This window comes from Coffea arabica, chromosome 2e (assembly GCF_036785885.1).
Source record: "Coffea arabica cultivar ET-39 chromosome 2e, Coffea Arabica ET-39 HiFi, whole genome shotgun sequence".
NCBI classification, from domain to species: domain Eukaryota; kingdom Viridiplantae; phylum Streptophyta; class Magnoliopsida; order Gentianales; family Rubiaceae; genus Coffea; species Coffea arabica.
In genome coordinates this window covers 64,934,982-64,953,226 of record NC_092313.1, presented here as the reverse complement: position 1 = coordinate 64,953,226, position 18,245 = coordinate 64,934,982, and positions in this window count along the sequence as shown.

The following is an 18,245-nucleotide window of genomic DNA, read 5'->3' as shown; positions in this document are numbered from 1 at the left end:
AAGCATAAGGAGTCTCTCTGCGAATACGGGGAGAGATTCAAGAAATTGTGTACCAATTACCCTCAGCATCGGATTAGTGAACAACTTCTCATCTAGTACATCTATAAAGGCCTGCTTTATAGGGATAGGAGTATCATTGATGCTGCAAGTGGAGATGCACTAGTGAACAAGACTCCTCGAGAAGCCTGGAATTTGATTGGAGAGATGGTTGAAATTCCCAACAATTTGGCCTATAGGATGATGTACCAACTCGTCGCGTGAACGAGGCAAACATTTCATCGATGCAAGAGCAATTGGCTAGGTTAACTTCTATGGTTCGCCAGATTGCAATGGAAAATATGCAGCAAGTCAAGACATGTGGAATTTGCAAGGAAGTTAGTTATCCCACTGATGGGTGTCTAATGCTTCAAGAGAAGAATGTTGAACAAGTGAACATGGCTAGCAACATGCTCGCGCCATGGAGGCAATATTATCCATACTCCAATACCTATAATATGGGTTGGAGGGATCATCCGAACTTTAGCTATGGAGGAAACAGACAACAAAATTTTAGTTAGAGTAAACAGCAAGGATTCCAGCCTCAATACCATCCAAAGTCTCAACCATCGTCCTCTAATTCAGGAGGCCCCTTGGAAGATATTGTCAAAAGTTTGGCCACTAATACTACACAATTTCAACAAGAAACTCAGTTAGGCATGAAAAATCTTGAAAACTGAATAAGTCATATAGCAATAGCAATTAACTACTTAGAATCATACCTTTTTGAAAAATTGCTATCTCAACCTGAAGCTAACCTGAAGAATGTGAGTGCCATAACCCTTAGAAGTGGGACAGAGATTGAATGGCCAAAACCTATAATTCCAAAGGATAAGAGTGACACTCAAATTGAAAAGGAGATGGAAGAAGAGGGATTCATCAAAGCAACCTAAGGTAACTCCCAATCCTGTAATTCAAGTTAAATCTAATCTGACTCCCTTTCCTACCCGGTTGGAGAAATCAAAGAAACAAGACGAAGAGAGGAAATTTTGGAAGTGTTTCAAAAGGTAGCAATCAATATTCCTTTATTGGACGCGATTAAGCAAGTGCCCAAATATACTAAATTTTTGAAGAACTTGTGCGTCAGCAAGAAGAAATTGAGAGGCGATGAGAAAGTTGTAATGGGGAAGAATGTATCTGCAGCGCTACAAAAGAAACTTCCACCCAAATGTGGAGATCCAGATATGTTCTTTATTCCCTGTCAAATAGGAAACACTAAAATCAAAAGTGTCATGGTAGATTTAGGAGTTTCAATTAATGTGATACCCAAGATCATTTATAATCCCTTAAATCTAGAACCATTAAAGAAAACTGGCATCATAATTCAGTTAGCTGATCGAACAAATGCATATCCCGATGGGTTAGTTGAAGATGTTCTAGTCCAAGTTAATGAACTAGTGTTTCCTACTAACTTTTATGTTCTTGACATGAATGATGAACGCTCTCTTAATCCATCACCTATTATTAGGGAGACACTTCATGAGTACAGCTCGCACAAAAATTGATATTAGTAAGGATATTAGTAAGGATACTTTGACGATGGAATTTGAAGGAGAAGTATCTCATTTTAATATTTTTGATAAAATGAAACATCCTATTAACTCTCAGTCTGTATTTGCCATTCATGCTATTAATCCCTTTGTGCGAGAATTTTCTGAGATTAATATTAGGGGTAAATTCAAAATTGTTGCAAATAAGTCTCATGGGATAAAAGCAATTTATAAGGTGAAAATGGGTAGAAAATTAAAGAAGATGATTGTACTCAATGGCTATTTGGATCCTATAGAAATGTTACCGATTGTAAAAAAATTGAATTACATCCAAATTGAGAAGTGATGTTTCACGTCTAGTCAAAGATGTTAAAGAAAGGTGTTTATTGGGAGGCACCCAATTCATTTTCTGTTATTTATTTATGTGTTTTATTATGTTTATCCTAGGTCTTTCATATTTGATGTGTTTAATTTTAATTTTTTATGTTCCGATGGTTAGCAGACTTCCTCTACACAAGATGTGCCCACGTCTTAAGGGCACGTTGTAATGAGCATATATTCAATTCTACCATCAGAAGACTACTGCCTAACATGACATGTCTACGCCTAACTGACTAGAGAGGTCATGTTTCGATTTCAAAAATTCTAGTAAACGACTAAACAACAAGACGTGCCCACATCTTGAGGGCACGTTGTAACTCGAAATTAACTCACCATCAGAAGATTCCAATCCAACAAGACGTGCCCACGTCTTGTTCCAACAAGAGGGCAAAAAAATGACAAAAAGATTTTGTTAATCTTAATCCCTAACTTTTGATGATTACAAAACAAATGGATGTTACTAATATCTCTTTAAAGATCTTTTCAACTATGAAACAAATCAGGTTCAAAGATTAAATACAATTGAAAGAGACAAAGGGTGCTGAAAGCTGTCGGACGCTTGTGAAGATTGGATCGGACGTCCGATAATCATTGCGTAACTTCGGACGCATGAAGAACTTCACCACCGGACGTCCGAAGGAATTAAGTCATTCTCTCTAAACTCACTAACTTCAATCGAACGCATAACATTAGAGCACCGGATGTCCGATAAACAGGCACTTCGGACGCAAAACATTGAAGGTACCGGACGTCCGAAAGAATTGAAGAAAATCTCTTAAGCATACTGCCTGCTGTCAAACGCAAAAAACAGGACTATCGGACATCCGACACTACCAACGGTTAGTTGACTCTTCAACTGCCTTCTATCCGTTGGAAGTATTAATAGAGAAACTTTTTGGTCTCATATAAATAGAGCATGGTCAACTACTTCAAAGGCACTTTTGCACATTGAGACTATAAAAGATCAAGAGTGATTTTAGTGAGAAAATACTCTATAAGGAAGATTTGTACTCTTAGTTGTGTAAATTTCGTATAAACTTTTCTTGTGTGAGAAAAATACTTCAATTGTATAGTTTTGTGAGGGTTATCCGAGTGATTGTAAAACTTTCTAATTTGACCAAGTGTAGTTTGGGGTAAGGAGGAAGTGATCCTTCCTTTGTACACAAAGATTAGTTGTATTTGATCAACTTGAAGAACCTTACTCTATAAAGTAATATTCAATCTCAAGAGGAGATTGGAATTTGGTTTGCTATTCTTTCCCTTTTACTTACTATCTTGCAAACATAAATTGCTCATCTCTTCTACTCACAAGCAATCTTGCTTTTTTATTAATTGTTTCATTGAGTGGTCATCTAGAAAAGATGGTAAATTTCATATTGAGCAAAAAAGTGTCTCATAACCTGATTAGATTTTAATTTACCTAATTCACCCCCCTCTTAGATTGTCTTCGATCCTTACAGATTTTTTTTTCTTTCTTTCCTTTCCTCTTTCTTTTTCCTTTCTTTCTTTCTTCTTTTTTTCTCTCTTCTTTTCTTTCTCTTCTCTTCTTCTACCCTTTCCTTTTTCTTCTCCAGTCACCGCTCGCTGCTCCTGAAGATTGCTGATCGCCATCCACCATTTTCTTGTTGATCGTTGCTCGCTAATTGATAATCACAGCTATTATATTCGTCTCCGTCCATTATCGACAGGCTACCTTCCTCATTGTGCCAATTGCTTTGCTGCTGCCACCCCTCACGAACTACTGATTGCTTAGCTATCTTTGGTGAAATTGGAGCTTGGAACTCGTGCATGATAATTGTTATTGCTTGAGTGATTCATTGCTCGAGTATGGCCAAGTCTAACACCACTACGACCACCACTACTGCACCATAACCCAGCATTATGGAAGAGATGTGAGCACATGTCGATCGTGGGAATTGTGATCCTGACCCGTCTACCTGCATGGCCCTCCCTCAATTATCGGGAAGTTTCACTGTCCCTATTCCATTTCTTTTATTCTTCATTACTTACATTGGGGACAATGTAAGATATAGGTGTAGGGGGGTAGTATATATTGATAGTATATTAGAAAAGTGCAAGTATAGGCATTTTTGTTGGAATTTTTTGTTCAACTTTGTCGAAATTTATCCAATTTTTGCCACGTCTTGTGTATTTTTGTGGTTATTCCTGATCAACAGTGGCTAGATGTCTCGAATTTTTCAATTGCTAAAATTTTATAGTGGTCAAGTATGACATGGTTAGATCTAAGGGTTTCGCTTTGGTGAATATTTGAGATTTTGTAACTTTTGTACTCTTTGGTTAACTTTTCTAGGCATCGCAAATATTTGTCTGGCATTTTTCATAAAAATTAATTCAACTATTAATCTTAATTCTCTATATTTGGGAAATGAAGTGGATTGACATGATCTTTAATTATATTTTATGCTTAATTATAAATCATATTTAACTATACTCCGCTAGTTATCGCTGCCTAGTAATCAGAGGTTTTCACCAAAAGTGTCGACTTTCGCGTAAAGTAGCGATGATAATGAGTATGTGGTCTTTAAGCGATGAGAGTTGAGTAACCGGATCCCTTCATTTAGTAGATGTTAGAGTTCACATAAAAAGGTTTGAATAAGTTTGAATGGATAAGGACTAAACTTTTTCCCGTGAAAAAAAAAAAAGTTGAGAGCTCAAGTATGGGGATACTTAAAAGGTAGAAAAAAAAGTTGTGAAAAAGTGAAAAATGTGCAAATGTATGAATGATTGTGTTAGCCTGCTGATTTATGAGTTTTAATATTGAGATTTTGCTTAATAATTGAACCATTTACTAACAAATGCTGGTTGAATATTTTATATCCTTATATTAGTTAGTCAAGAATTAGAAGAGTCCTTGGTTTTAAAAACTAACTGGAGAGATATCTCTTGGAACTAACCACTAGTACTTGATATGTGTTTTAATTATATTTTGGCAATAGATGATTTGAATAATAGCCATTATTTGAACTCAATTGCTTAATTGACTGTTCTCATGCTTGAAGACAAGCATAGTCTAGGTATGGGAGAATTGATAGAATGCATAATTGACATTAAATTTGTGTATATTTTTCCCTTGATATTTGCCAAGTATTGTAGTATTGGGTATATTTTACTTATATTTGGTAGTTGGTACTAACTGTAGGGAGGTGTGTGACGCCCCCATTTCTCCCAAGGGCGAACCCAAGGGTATCCGCGGAACGCCTGCCCAACTCTCGTCAGGACTCAAGACAAATCGATTCAAACTTAACAATATATAACAATTTATACTAGTCAAATAAGGAAAAGTCGCTTCCATAATCGAATATCCAAGTCTTGCACCACGAGTTCAAAATACATCTGTTACCTAATTCTTACATCAGGATCCAAAAGATACATCAATTCCCAAATATATACAACAGTTAAAATGTCTAGTCGATTACATTTGAAACCCTAATACAAAAGTACATCCAAAGAGTTCCACCGAGTTTCATTCCATCCATTCCTGTTAAGGAAAACAAATCTACGGGATGAGCAATTGCTCGTGAGGCCAAGAAAACACACATGCAAACATGTTGTCCAAGTAACAATCCCAATATTCAAGTAAATTACAATTCGAGCGAGAAAAGTAAACAGAAAAAATTCAAGGATATAGGAGCTCTCAGGAGCTATTTTCCACTTGCTTCGCCACGGCTCGATCCGATACCCCCTCGTGATGACACTCCGTCATCCGGGTGGATATTATATCCATAGAAACTTCACTTATCACTTCCTCCGGCCAACATTCCACCCTCTCGGATCCGAAACCAAACACGCACGAAAAAGGCGATACTCGTCGAGTATGCCGAACAAGATCTCAAGAGATCAAGTTTTGATTTCTAGAACACGCACGAAAAGGGCGATACTCCATGAGTATGCCGAACAAGATCTCAAAAGATCAAGTTGTATTTTGTTATTCTCTTGGTTTATCAAGCTTCCCGACCAAGCCCATGTCGGCTCGAGTTGCAAGATTGGCTAAGAGAATTGGGCGTCCCCATAAGTTGAGGAGATTCACTCCACTCGACAACACGACACGCACGACATGCACAACACACACAACAACACGACATGCACACGAAAATGAGTATATTTTAGTCGACGAGATTCACTCAAATCGACTTTGAAAACCAAGTTAATGCAAGTAAAGTTCAAGTAAAGGAGATCGAGTGCGATAAAGTACACACTCGTCGCATCAAGTGATATTCACGTATATAAACAGGTAAATCAAGTAAACATGACAAGTCATGCCCTTGACACTCACCAATCCAAAAGTAATTGAGCGAGAAAATCTTTAGTTGTCCCCTCCAAGATTCTCTTCAAGACTCACTTGAGCACTTGAAGCAATTAACAAGTATTTTTCACTCACAATCACGTATTAATCAAGAAAGGAGTTACATTCATTTGGACTAGTCCATACCTCAAACCAAGAATCTTAGCCACTTAAAATAAAGGTTCAAAAGTGAGGTTTTATTAACACAAGAAAAACTTATTTCCTTCATGAAATCGAGTTTAAAGCGACCAATTATCATCAAGAAAGAATAACGAGTTCTCAAAATTCCATTTTCTAATAAATCGGCAAATTTCAACTTTGCGTGTTAGAAAAATCAGATCTTGCACTCAGTAGGTCTAAAATTAGAAAACTTGGTACCGTTGGAAACTACTTCCAAAGTACTAAAAGTTCCTAGAAGACACTTTTCCATGATTTCAAATGAAAGATATTCAAAATTTGGCTCAAAGTAGCTGTTTTGGAATGCCAAGACAGATTTGGGTTGATTTTCGGCAAAATTTGGAAATTCGGTATAATTCACACAATGTGGACTAGCCTCTGAAATTTGGAACTCAATTAGAGTTACATTTAAAGTTTACAACACAACAATCGGAATAAGAATTAGAGTTTTGAGCACCAAGATATGGCGGCTCAAAGTTGCTGAAAAATGAGACCGTTGGGCCAATTTTCCAGATTTAAATAGCTAACTTTGTAACGTTGGTTGAACATCGAAATGGACTCGGAATGGCACCTAGTTTGGTAGTATTATCCTACCCTATAAGAGCTATTCCTCTACCAAATTTCATAGGAAAATTCATTGGGAAAGTTAGTTAACAAAACCTTCAAAGTTTCTAAATCTCCAAGGCAAAGCTGCCTTGCACCTCTAGTTTTCTTTTTCTCAAACCTTTGGTCAATAAAATACCTAAAACATGTCTCATTTATGATAACCAGATCTAATAAAGATCCAAGATATATTTGGTAGGTGATTTACACCAAGAATTTCGAATAGAAAGTCTCAAATCAAGATTGGTTACAAATCTGTCCAACATGAGGGTTTTCTCTCACAAAGTCAGTTTCAAAATCTGGTCATAAATCACTCAATTCAACTCGGAATTGAGCACGGTTGGTGGCGTTGAAAACTAGATTCATTATGCAAAAATTTCTTAGAAGAAATCGTTATCAAAATCTATCCACAACCAACTCATATGTGAGCATCAATTCGCTGCTCAAAACAGAGCTCCCAATGTAGACGTGAAACAGGACAGTCATGTTCAAACGATTGGTATGGACGACTCAGGTGGAACCAGAACGTGAGGACCCGAAAATTTCCGTTTAAGGAGGGGAGGATGTGAGGACCCAAAAATTTTCTTATTTATCGAATATTACTAGTTTACTTAAATATTTATTTACTCATTTTCTCCGAATTATTTATTTCGACTATTTAAAATCTATTTATATGGAACGACACCTCTTTTATATTTTTAAAGCGTTCTGTTAAAAAAAAATTCACTTTTCAAAAATTTGTTTAGTTCGGAACAACGAGTACACGTTTTTTGAGGCTATACTTGAATCGGGAGCATATTAATATTGGAGAGCTAAGAATAATTAATGGTAGATTAAGAAAGGTTAATTGAGAAATTAATACTCGACTCATGTGAGGACTCACAAATTTTCTTATTTAATTTCCTATTTCTAGCTCATTTAATTATTTACTTGGCCATTTGCTCCGATTATTATTTTCTAACCTCTTGAGACCTAATTAGAGGGATCTATAGCTTAGTTATATTTTTAAAGTGACTCGTTTCAAAATTTAATTTTTGAAAGCTCGTTAAGTGAAAATAGTGTATACGCGATTAAAGTAAAAGATTGAATCGAGGATACAATAAATTTGGAAAATTGCAAACGTGTACATTAGTTTCAAAATAGGTATTTTTATGTTTAAGTGCTCAATTATTAGTTAGTAATATTATCGTTATAAGAATTTCTTAGAGATTTCGCTTTATCGCGCTTAAATCGGAAGTACGCGTTTTTACGCGCGCGATTTAATTGAGAGACTTTAGACCCTCATTTTGGGATAATTAAGAGTGAATAATATTTATATGAATATAAGTGTATTGGAGGTTTAGTGCACTAGTGAAATAAACTCGAGAGAAATCGAGCACAAAACACGCGCGTACACGCGCAAAGGAGAGTTGACTTTTGCACCAACTTGGGCCACACATTAAAGCTTCTCAAGTAAGCTTCATTTGATCAATACACTCTCTCTCCTAGTCTCTCTTGGCCGGCCATCAAACTGCAAAAATAACCCAAGAGCTCTTCAATTTTTCCATCTCCAAATCTTGCACAAATCATCAACCAAATCAAACCAAAATTGAACTACACCTAGTTGAACACTTGGAGATTGTATCTAGCTAAAAAAAGGGGGAGCTTTTCACGATTTTCTTGGAGCAAGGAGGGACTGAAAATTTTTGTTTTGCACACCAAGTGAAGTAGGTAACAATCAAACCTTGGAAACTTGGTTTATGGAAGTTCTAGTACTCATATATACTCATGCATGTTAGTGGGTAGCATTATTTTGAGGAAAATTTGGTTGTGTGGGCTCTATGAACTCCCACCTTGGATATATGGATTGATTTGTGGTGTTTTGATGGTAATAATGTTTATTTAGTGCTTAAACTAGTGGATTAATGTTGGGTTGTTGATAGAAACTCAAGGATGGTGCAATGACCAAAAGTGACCATTTTGCCCTTGCTTTGTTCGACCACTTTGGTGCGAAATTTTGAGGTTCTAATGGTTTTTCTATGTTGTTTACATGTTATATTGAGTGTGTAAAAATTGTCATTGAAAAATAACTTGATTTGGTCACCCAAATGTTGGAATTTCGGAAACTTAGAAATCTGGAATTGGTTCCCATCACTGCCCAGGCAGTCATCTTGTTTTGGCTATAACTCATTGCTCCAATGTCGGAATCGAGTGCCATTTGTGGCACTGGAAACTAGACATTCCCAGCTTTCTGTTGGTGTAAAATGCATGTCTTGGCTCCACTTGAGCATGCCAAACCATTCGTTTGAAATTCGCTGTCCTGTTTCATTACTTCCTGGAAAGCAGCACATGAGCTGTAACTTGATGCTCACGAACGAGCTAGTTATGGACAGATTTTGAAAACGGTTTCTTCTGAGAAAATATATCCTTATGAGTATATTTTCTAACGCCACCAACCATTCTCAATTCTGAGTTAAATTGAGTGATTTATAATCAAAATTCGAATCAGGTCTTGTGAAGGAATACCATGCATTTGGACAGATTTGAAACAAACAATGACTTGGGACTTGTTATCCGAAGCTTCTTAGTGTAAATCACCTATAAAATGTACCTTGGACATATTTTAGACATTACCTACTGGAATGGACCATGTTTGAGAAGTTCCTTGGCCAAATGCTTGAAAACGGAAAAACGGAAGTCCAAGGCAGATTTGCCTTGGAACTTCTTGGGACTTTAGCAGTTTTATTAACCGACTTTCCATGCGTATTTTTCTATGAAATTTTACAGCGGAATAGCCCTTATATGGTAGTGTAATACTGCTAATTCTGGTGCCATTCCGAGTCCGTTTCAATACTCAAACAAAGTCCCAAAGTTTGTAACTTAAATATGGAAATTGCCCAACCGTCTCAATTTTCTCAGCAACTTTGAGCTACTATAACTTGGTGCTCAAAACTCCGATTCTTGTTCCGCTTGTTTTGTTTTAAACTTTGAATGCAACTCTAATTGAGTTTCAAATTTGAAAGGCTAGTTTAAATTCTGTGAATTTCACCGAATTTCCAAAATTGGCAAAAAATCAACCCCGAAACTGTCTAGCAAGCTTTAAACAGCGACTTTGAGCCAATTTTTGAATACCTTCCGTTTGGAATCATGGGAAAGTGTATTCTAGGAACTTTTAGTATTTTGAAAAACGTTTCCAACGGTAGAAGTTTTCCCATTTTAGACTTGTAAAGAGTGAGATACGATTTTTCAAAGATCTCGTATCAAAACTAAAATTTTCATAACTTAAGGAAATGGAGTTTTTCGAATTCTCCTTTTTCCCTCGATATCACTTGAACGTTTTATACTTGATTTCGAAAATGAAAACTCGATTTATCTTGTACTTTAAAACTTCACTTTTGAGTCTTAATTCGCGAGTAATTTAGGCTCATTTTAGTGAAATTTTCTAGGATTGTACAAGAGTGCGATCTTCCTTGATAATTGGGGTTTATAAGTGATTGCTCACTATTAATTGCTCAAGCTCGCACGAGAACCTTCAAGAGTATCCTACGGTAGACGCTTGAACTTCAAATAACATTTCTCCTTGGTTGACTTGGTGAGTGTCAAGTATGTATTACTTGAACTCCTGTGAATTGATACATGCTTACTTGATATCCATGACTTGAGATTTTGAAAATAGAGTCGAGTGTGTACTTTATCGCACTCGTTCTCATTTGAAACAAATAACTTGCTTGACAAGAAATGAAGACCTGCTAGACATGACATGAATGCTTGAATGTATCAAATGCTTGAATGACTTGAAATGGTATGCTATGACTGCATACGTCGTTGGAGTGAATCTTCTCGACACTCAAATATATATGGGGGATGCCCAAAACCCCAATGGTTATCCTTGGACTCGAGTCGGTTTGGGTTTGATCGGGTTTTTTGGTAAACCATGGGGAAAACATGAAAGCTTGATCTAGTGAGAGATCTCGCTTGGCATACTCGAGTAGTATCGCCTTAAACAAATGACAGGCGGGTCCGATACAGGGGTATGTAAGGTGAAAGGGAACAGGTTAAGTGGAGTTCTACGGACTAAATCTACCCGATTGACGGAGTGTCAATTCGTGGAGGTTATTGATCGTGCAAGTGGAATATAGCTCCTGAGAGCTCCAGTATCCATGAATTGTTTCTGGTTATCTTTCCAGTAAATTGTTAATTATTGAAATATTATTGCTTGACTTGTAAATTGGGATTGTTATTTGAGCAATGTGCTTGCATGTGTGTTCTTGGCCTCACGAGCGTTTTGCTCACCCTGTAGATTTGTTTTCCTTAACAAGATTGGGCATGGAATGAGATTTGGAGGAATCCTTTTGATGCACTTTTGGCTTAGGGTTTCTAATGTATTTTGGCTAGACCTCTTATTGGTTGTACTTTTGAGAATCTAATGTATATTTTGGATATTTGATGTACCTGAATGTTGTATATTTTGGGTATTAATGTAACTTTTGAGAATTTGATGTAAGGATTGGATAATCGTTATATATATTGTTAAGTTTGAAAGTTTTCCTCGCTTTCTTACTTATCTAGTATTGTTGAATAGTATTGTGCTAAGCTTGAACGGATATTGTCATGAGTCCTGGCGAGAGTTGGGCAGGCGTCCCGCGGATACCCTCTGGTTCGCCTTAGGGAGAAGTGGGGGCATCACAGTTGGTATCAGAGTTTAGGCTTTAGATCTCTGTAGTGTATCCCAGATTTAAAAGTTTAGAATGCCAGACTGTGGAACAGGTTGGAAAGTTAAGTGACACCTTGTGAAAATGAAAATTAGAACCTAAGTTTGAATTAGTGGGTGACAAGGAGTTTTGATCTTGTGTGATACATGTGGGATAGTACGAAATGATCAGATCTAGTTTATTGAATATATCTGGACCTACATGAGTTTTTACCTTTAAGGGTAAGCTATGGGAGGTAAATGTGATATTAAATTGTCTCGGGACGCCTTCCGGTGGTCCATTATCGAGAAAGACCTAAGGGAGCATTGGAGAGATAATCCAATTCACAGAACTAGGATTTTATGTGATTTTCAAAAGATTTGCTCGCGCCCAAATAATGGGGTGTTAATAGTGGTCAATCATTAAAAGTGGCTATCTGAGGAAATTAGGGTGGTTCGAGAGGATAATTGAGAACTGAGGGCAATTGTGGATATCTAAACTACTAGAATTCCTGAAGTGGAGATTGAGATACTTAATGAGCGAGAAAGACAAAGACTCCTTATGAGAAGCTAAAAAAAAGCTAAGACCCGATTTGTTAGGGTAGTTCCCGAAATTAAAGACAAGATGGATAAGTCGATGGTTGGGTGTGTTACCTTGGTTGAACAAGTGGAGAATGACAAGATATTCGATAAGAGATATGAGATCTGAAACTCCTAGTGCTGGAAATGAAAATGATCCTACGGAGGTAATTAAGACTTTTGGCTCCGCCAATCACTAAGCTAGTGATTCAAACTATTTTAATAGTTTTTGCCAAAGATAGACGGGGTGGCGCTCGCTTAAAGGCCATTGCATTTTATATATTGTTTCATTATGTTTCCTACCTTTTGAGGCAATTAAACGTTACTCATGACATGCTTGACTTTACTGCTTCATGATTTCAAATCCATGATTGGGTTGTACACATTTGTGATTATTTCGGTGTCTTCCCTTTTATTCTTGTATTTGTTTGGCGTGATAAAGGTATCACTTTTCAAACTTCGTTTATGTTCACTCACTGTATGTCATGCCTTTAAACATGTTAAATTTATGGGTGGTCAAAGGAGTGAAAAAGAATCGAGGGCGAGGGGTTAAGCAACTCCCAACTCAAGGGGGCGATTATAGAGCGACTGCTGGACTGAACCAAAACCCTAGAAATGAAAGAAAATAATCGCGTAGTTATTGCTATTAATCAGACGATTGATGCCCTAGCACGATTAGTGGAGCACTAAAGCTCTAAACCAATCAACCAACTTGGGGACCCAGTGAGATGTGAAAATGGAATAATTCTTGAAGTTTGTCTATCTAAGCTTCACGGAGAACCTAATTTCGAAATAGTAAGATTGATTTGAAATGATACAATAAGGCACTAGTGAGAGCAAGAGGTTATGATTTCTTCTCAAACAACTTTGTAGATAAGTATTGGAAAGTGAACTAAAACATGGAACCTCCATATTAAAGAATAAGACCCCGTATTTTGTTGTGTTTGTAAATGATGATAGTAATCTCGTGGAAACCTAAGAACTTGCCCATATTAAGCAGAGAATAGTTAAGATTTATATGTCGGGGTAACCTATAAGTGAAAGAATGCAAGAGTAATACAGCTCGAGCTTCCATTATGAATAGCTGTTCATTTTAATCCTTTGATTTGCTTGGCAGGTTAGTATTTGACTTAAGTCAATTGGTAAGATGACAACTTTGGAAGAAATGCGTAAAGAGATGAACATTCTTCGAAATGAGGTAGAATTTCAAAAGAAATTGGTTGACTACTGGGAAGGACGGTGGAAACAGGAATATGCAGAGAAAACTGAGTTGTTACGTAAGAATGTAGAACTGGAGAAGGAATACAAGAAAAATCTCCAAATAGGTCAAGCCGTCACTTCTCACTCAAATTGTGAATACTGTGGCAAGATTAACCACACCGAGAACAAGTGCTGGATAAAGCAAGAAAAGTGTTTGAGGTGCGGTAGTATCGAGTATAAGATTTTGAATTGCCCGAGTGCATCTAAAAAGAGGAAATACTCAGCGACCTGTTAGATTCGCCACAACATAATCGAGTGTCAGATAGGGGTCTAAGTGCTGGAAGTTTTCGAGTGGGGGTAGAAAACTCCACTTAAGGGATAGAGATTATAACTTTACCTTAGACTAGACTGGCACTTTTGGAGATTTAATCTTTTGTATAAGGGAAAGTCTTTTGTTATTTTGTATCTTGATAACTCGGCACGTTTTACTATAATCTTGTTGTTTCCCTTCCCCTTTTGAAATGATTTGATAAATCTATCCCAACTTGATGTACTTATTATGATCCTTATGACATATGAAACCTTACTCCGCTTTTGATTAGTTTTATGACTTACATATATGTTCAAATCTTGCCCCACACTTTTAGATTTATAATAAGACACAAACGGTGTTAGACGTAGTCGAGATTGTGCTTAAGAATATAGACCACCCTGAGGTCTTGAAGGCGACCAGGAATCGTGACCAAATCGAGAACTTGGTGTTGAAGTTGGGATCCAATGTTTGATCGCCAATTTGAGATATTAAAGGTTGTGAGATTTGGGTTAGTGAAAGGAAATATTTGATGGATTGAATGAGCCTAACGATTAAGGACCGGATATCATATTTGGAATGAACGCTTGAGGCTATATATATATATTATCGAGACTTGAACAATGTGACTATTAGGAACAAATACTCCGTAGCCTCACATATACAAGAATTATAATCGAGGGTCAGGAGCAGCGCATAAGGGATTTAAAGTAGAGTTACTACCAACTGGGAATCCTAGGAACTGATGTGCTTAAGACCACTTCCAATTCCAGATGGGGATGCTTGAATTTTCAATTATGCCCTTTGGCAATTAATCTGTGATGGCAATTATTGATGAAATATCGGTAAACTCTAAGGTTTGAAAAAAAAATCATGGAAAAACACTTGATGATAGTTTTACAACCCTCGAGAGAGCGCCAACTTTCGTTAAGTTTAATAAATGTGAGTTCGATTGGAAGGAAATAACCTTTCTAGGTTATACAATATTTAAGGAAGGAATTGTTATTGACTCAGCTACAGTGGAAGTTGTTTAAGAGGAAACAACTAGAAAATCCTACCGAAATTTGGAGTTCTTGGAGATAGTCGAACCTTTTCTTTGGTTTGATCAAGGAATTTTCCAAGAGTGCAAGACTTGGCAAGTTATTTTGGATTCTAAATGTGAGAAAGAATTTTAAAAGTGAAAGGTGTTTAACCGACGCACTTGTGTTAGTCTTATCGAGCGGAGGAGGTAGTTTTGTGGTTTATCCAGATGATTTAAAAGATGGATTAGAATGTATACTAACGATACATGATGAGGCGATTGTGTACGTCTCTAGAAAGTTAATATATCATGAGAAAAAGTAGCCAACTCATGATTTGGAATTAGTGGCGGTAATAGTAGCATTAAGAGTGAAGACGTTACCTATGTGAGGTAGACATAAGGCTGATTATATTGCCTTATGACCTGGAAATTAAAATATCTAATGAGGAAAATCAAGGTTTGATTGCTAGTTGAATGAATAGAAATTGTGCAGCATGGGTTGAAAAAACGTAAGTTAGTGATTGATCTGGTAGACTTAACCATAACGAGAATGATATTGTCCTAGATATGAATTTCGAGGACGAAATTCCTTTTAAGGAGGGGAGGATGTGAGGACCCGAAAATTTTTTTATTTATCGAATATTACTGGTTTACTTAAATATTTATTTACTCATTTTTTCTGAATTATTTATTTCGACTATTTAAAATCTATTTATATGGAACGACGCCTCTTTTATATTTTTAAAGCGTTCTGTTAAAAAAAATTCACTTTTCGAAAATTAGTTTAGTTCGGAACAACGAGTACACGTTTTTCGAGCCTATACTTGAATCGGGAGTGTATTAATAATGGAGAGTTAAGAATGATCAATGGTAGATTAAAAAAGGTTAATTGAGAAATTAATACTCGACTTATATGAGAACTCACAAATTTTCTTATTTAATTTCCTATTTCTAACTCATTTAATTATTTACTTGGCCATTTGCTCCGATTATTATTTTCTAATCTCTTGAGACCTAATTAGAGGGATCTATAGCTTAGTTATATTTTTAAAGTGACTCGTTTCAAAATTTAATTTTTGAAGGCTCGTTAAGTGAAAATAGTGTATACGCGATTAAAGTAAATGATTGAATCGAGGATACAATAAATTTGAAAAATTGGAGACGTGTATATTAGTCTCAAAATAGGTATTTTTATGTTTAAGTGCTCAATTATTAGTTAGTAATATTATCGTTATAAGAATTTCTTAGAGATTTCGCTTTATCGTGCTTAAATCGGAAGTACGCGTTTTTACGCGCGCGATTTAACTGAGAGACTTTAGACCCTCATTTTGAGACAATTAAGAGTGAATAATATTTATATGAATATAAGTGTATTAGAGGTTTAGTGCACTAGTGAAATAAATTCGAGAGGAATCGAACACAAAACGCGCGCGTACACGCGCGAAGGAGAGTTGACTTTTGCACCAACTTGGGCCACACATTAAAGCTTCTCAAGTAAGCTTCATTTGATCAATACACTCTCTCTCCTAGTCTCTCTTGGCCGGCCATCAAGCTGCAAAAATAACCCAAGAGCTCTTCAATTTTTTCATCTCCAAATCTTGCACAAATCATCAACCAAATCAAACCAAAATTGAACTACACCTAGTTGAATACTTGGAGATTGTATCTAGCTAAAAAAAAGGGGGAGCTTTCACGATTTTCTTGGAGCAAGGAGGGACCGAAAATTTCTGTTTTGCACACCAAGTGAAGTAGGTAACGATCAAACCTTGAAAACTTGGTTTATGGAAGTTGTAGTACTCATATATACTCATGCATGTTAATGGGTAGCATTATTTTGAGGAAAATTGGTTGTGTGGGCTCTATGAACTCCCACCTTGGATATATGGACTGATTTGTGGTGTTTTGATGGTAATAATATTTATTTAGTGCTTAAACTAGTGGATTAATGTTGGGTTGTTGATAGAAACTCTAGTATGGTGCAATGATCAAAAGTGACCATTTTGCCCCTTCTTTGTTCGAGCACTTTGGTGCGAAATTTTGAGGTTCAAATGGCTTGTCTATGTTGTTTACATGTTATATTGAGTGTGTAAAAATTTTCATTGAAAATAACTTGATTTGGTCACCCAAATGTTGGAATTTCGGAAGCTTAGAAATCTGGAATTGGTTCCCGTCACTACCCAGGCAGTCATTTTGTTTTGGCTATAACTCATTGCTCCGATGTCGGAATCGAGTACCGTTTATGGCACTGGAAACTAGACATTCCCAACTTTCCTTTGGTATAAAATGAATGTCCTGGTTCTACTTGAGCATGCCAAACCATTTGTTTGAAATTCGCTGTCCTGTTTCATTGCTTCCTGGAAGGCAGCACATGAGCTGTAACTTGATGCTCACGAACGAGCTAGTTATGGACAGATTTTGAAAATAGTTTCTTCTGAGAAAATATAGCCTTATGAGTCTATTTTCCAGCGTCACCAACTATACTCAATTCCGAGTTGAATTGAGTGATTTATGATCAAAATTCGAATCTGGTCTTGTGAAGGAATACCATGCATTTGGACAGATTTGAAACTAACAATGATTTAGGACTTGTTATCCGAAGCTTCTTAGTGTAAATCACCTATAAAATGTACCTTGGACATATTTTAGACATTACCTACTGGAATGGACTATGTTTGAGATGTTTCTTGGCCAAATGCTTGAAAACGGAAAAACGGAAGTCCAAGACAGATTTGCCTTGGAACTTCTTGGGACTTTAGCGGTTTTATTAACCGACTTCCCATACGTATTTTTCTATGAAATTTTACAGCAGAATAGCCCTTATATGGTAGTGTAATACTGCTAATTTTGGTTCCATTCCGAGTCCGTTTCGATACTCAAACAAAGTCCCAAAATTTGTAACTTAAATCTGGAAATTGCCCAACCGTCTCAATTTTCTCAGCAACTTTGAGCTACTATAACTTGGTGATCAAAACTCTGATTCTTGTTCTACTTGTTTTGTTTTAAACTTTGAATGCAACTCTAATTGAGTTTCAAATTTGAAAAGCTAGTTTAAATTCTGTGAATTTCACCAAATTTCCAAAGTTGGCGAAAAATCAACCCCGAAACTGTCTAGCAAGCTTTAAACAGAGACTTTGAGCCAATTTTTGAATACCTTCCGTTTGGAATCATGGGAAAGTGTATTCTAGGAACTTTTAGTACTTTGGAAGAAGTTTCCAACGGTAGTAAGTTTTCCAATTTTAGACTTGTAAAGAGTGAGATACTATTTTTCAAAGTTCTCGTATCAAAACTAAAATTTTCAGAACTTAAGGAAATGGAGTTTTTCGAATTCTCCTTTTTCCCTCGATATCACTTAAACGTTTTATACTTGATTTCGAAGATGAAAACTCGATTTCTCTTGTACTTTAAAACTCCACTTTTGAGCCTTAATTCGCGAGTAATTTAGGCTCATTTTAGTGAAATTTTCTAGGATTGTACAA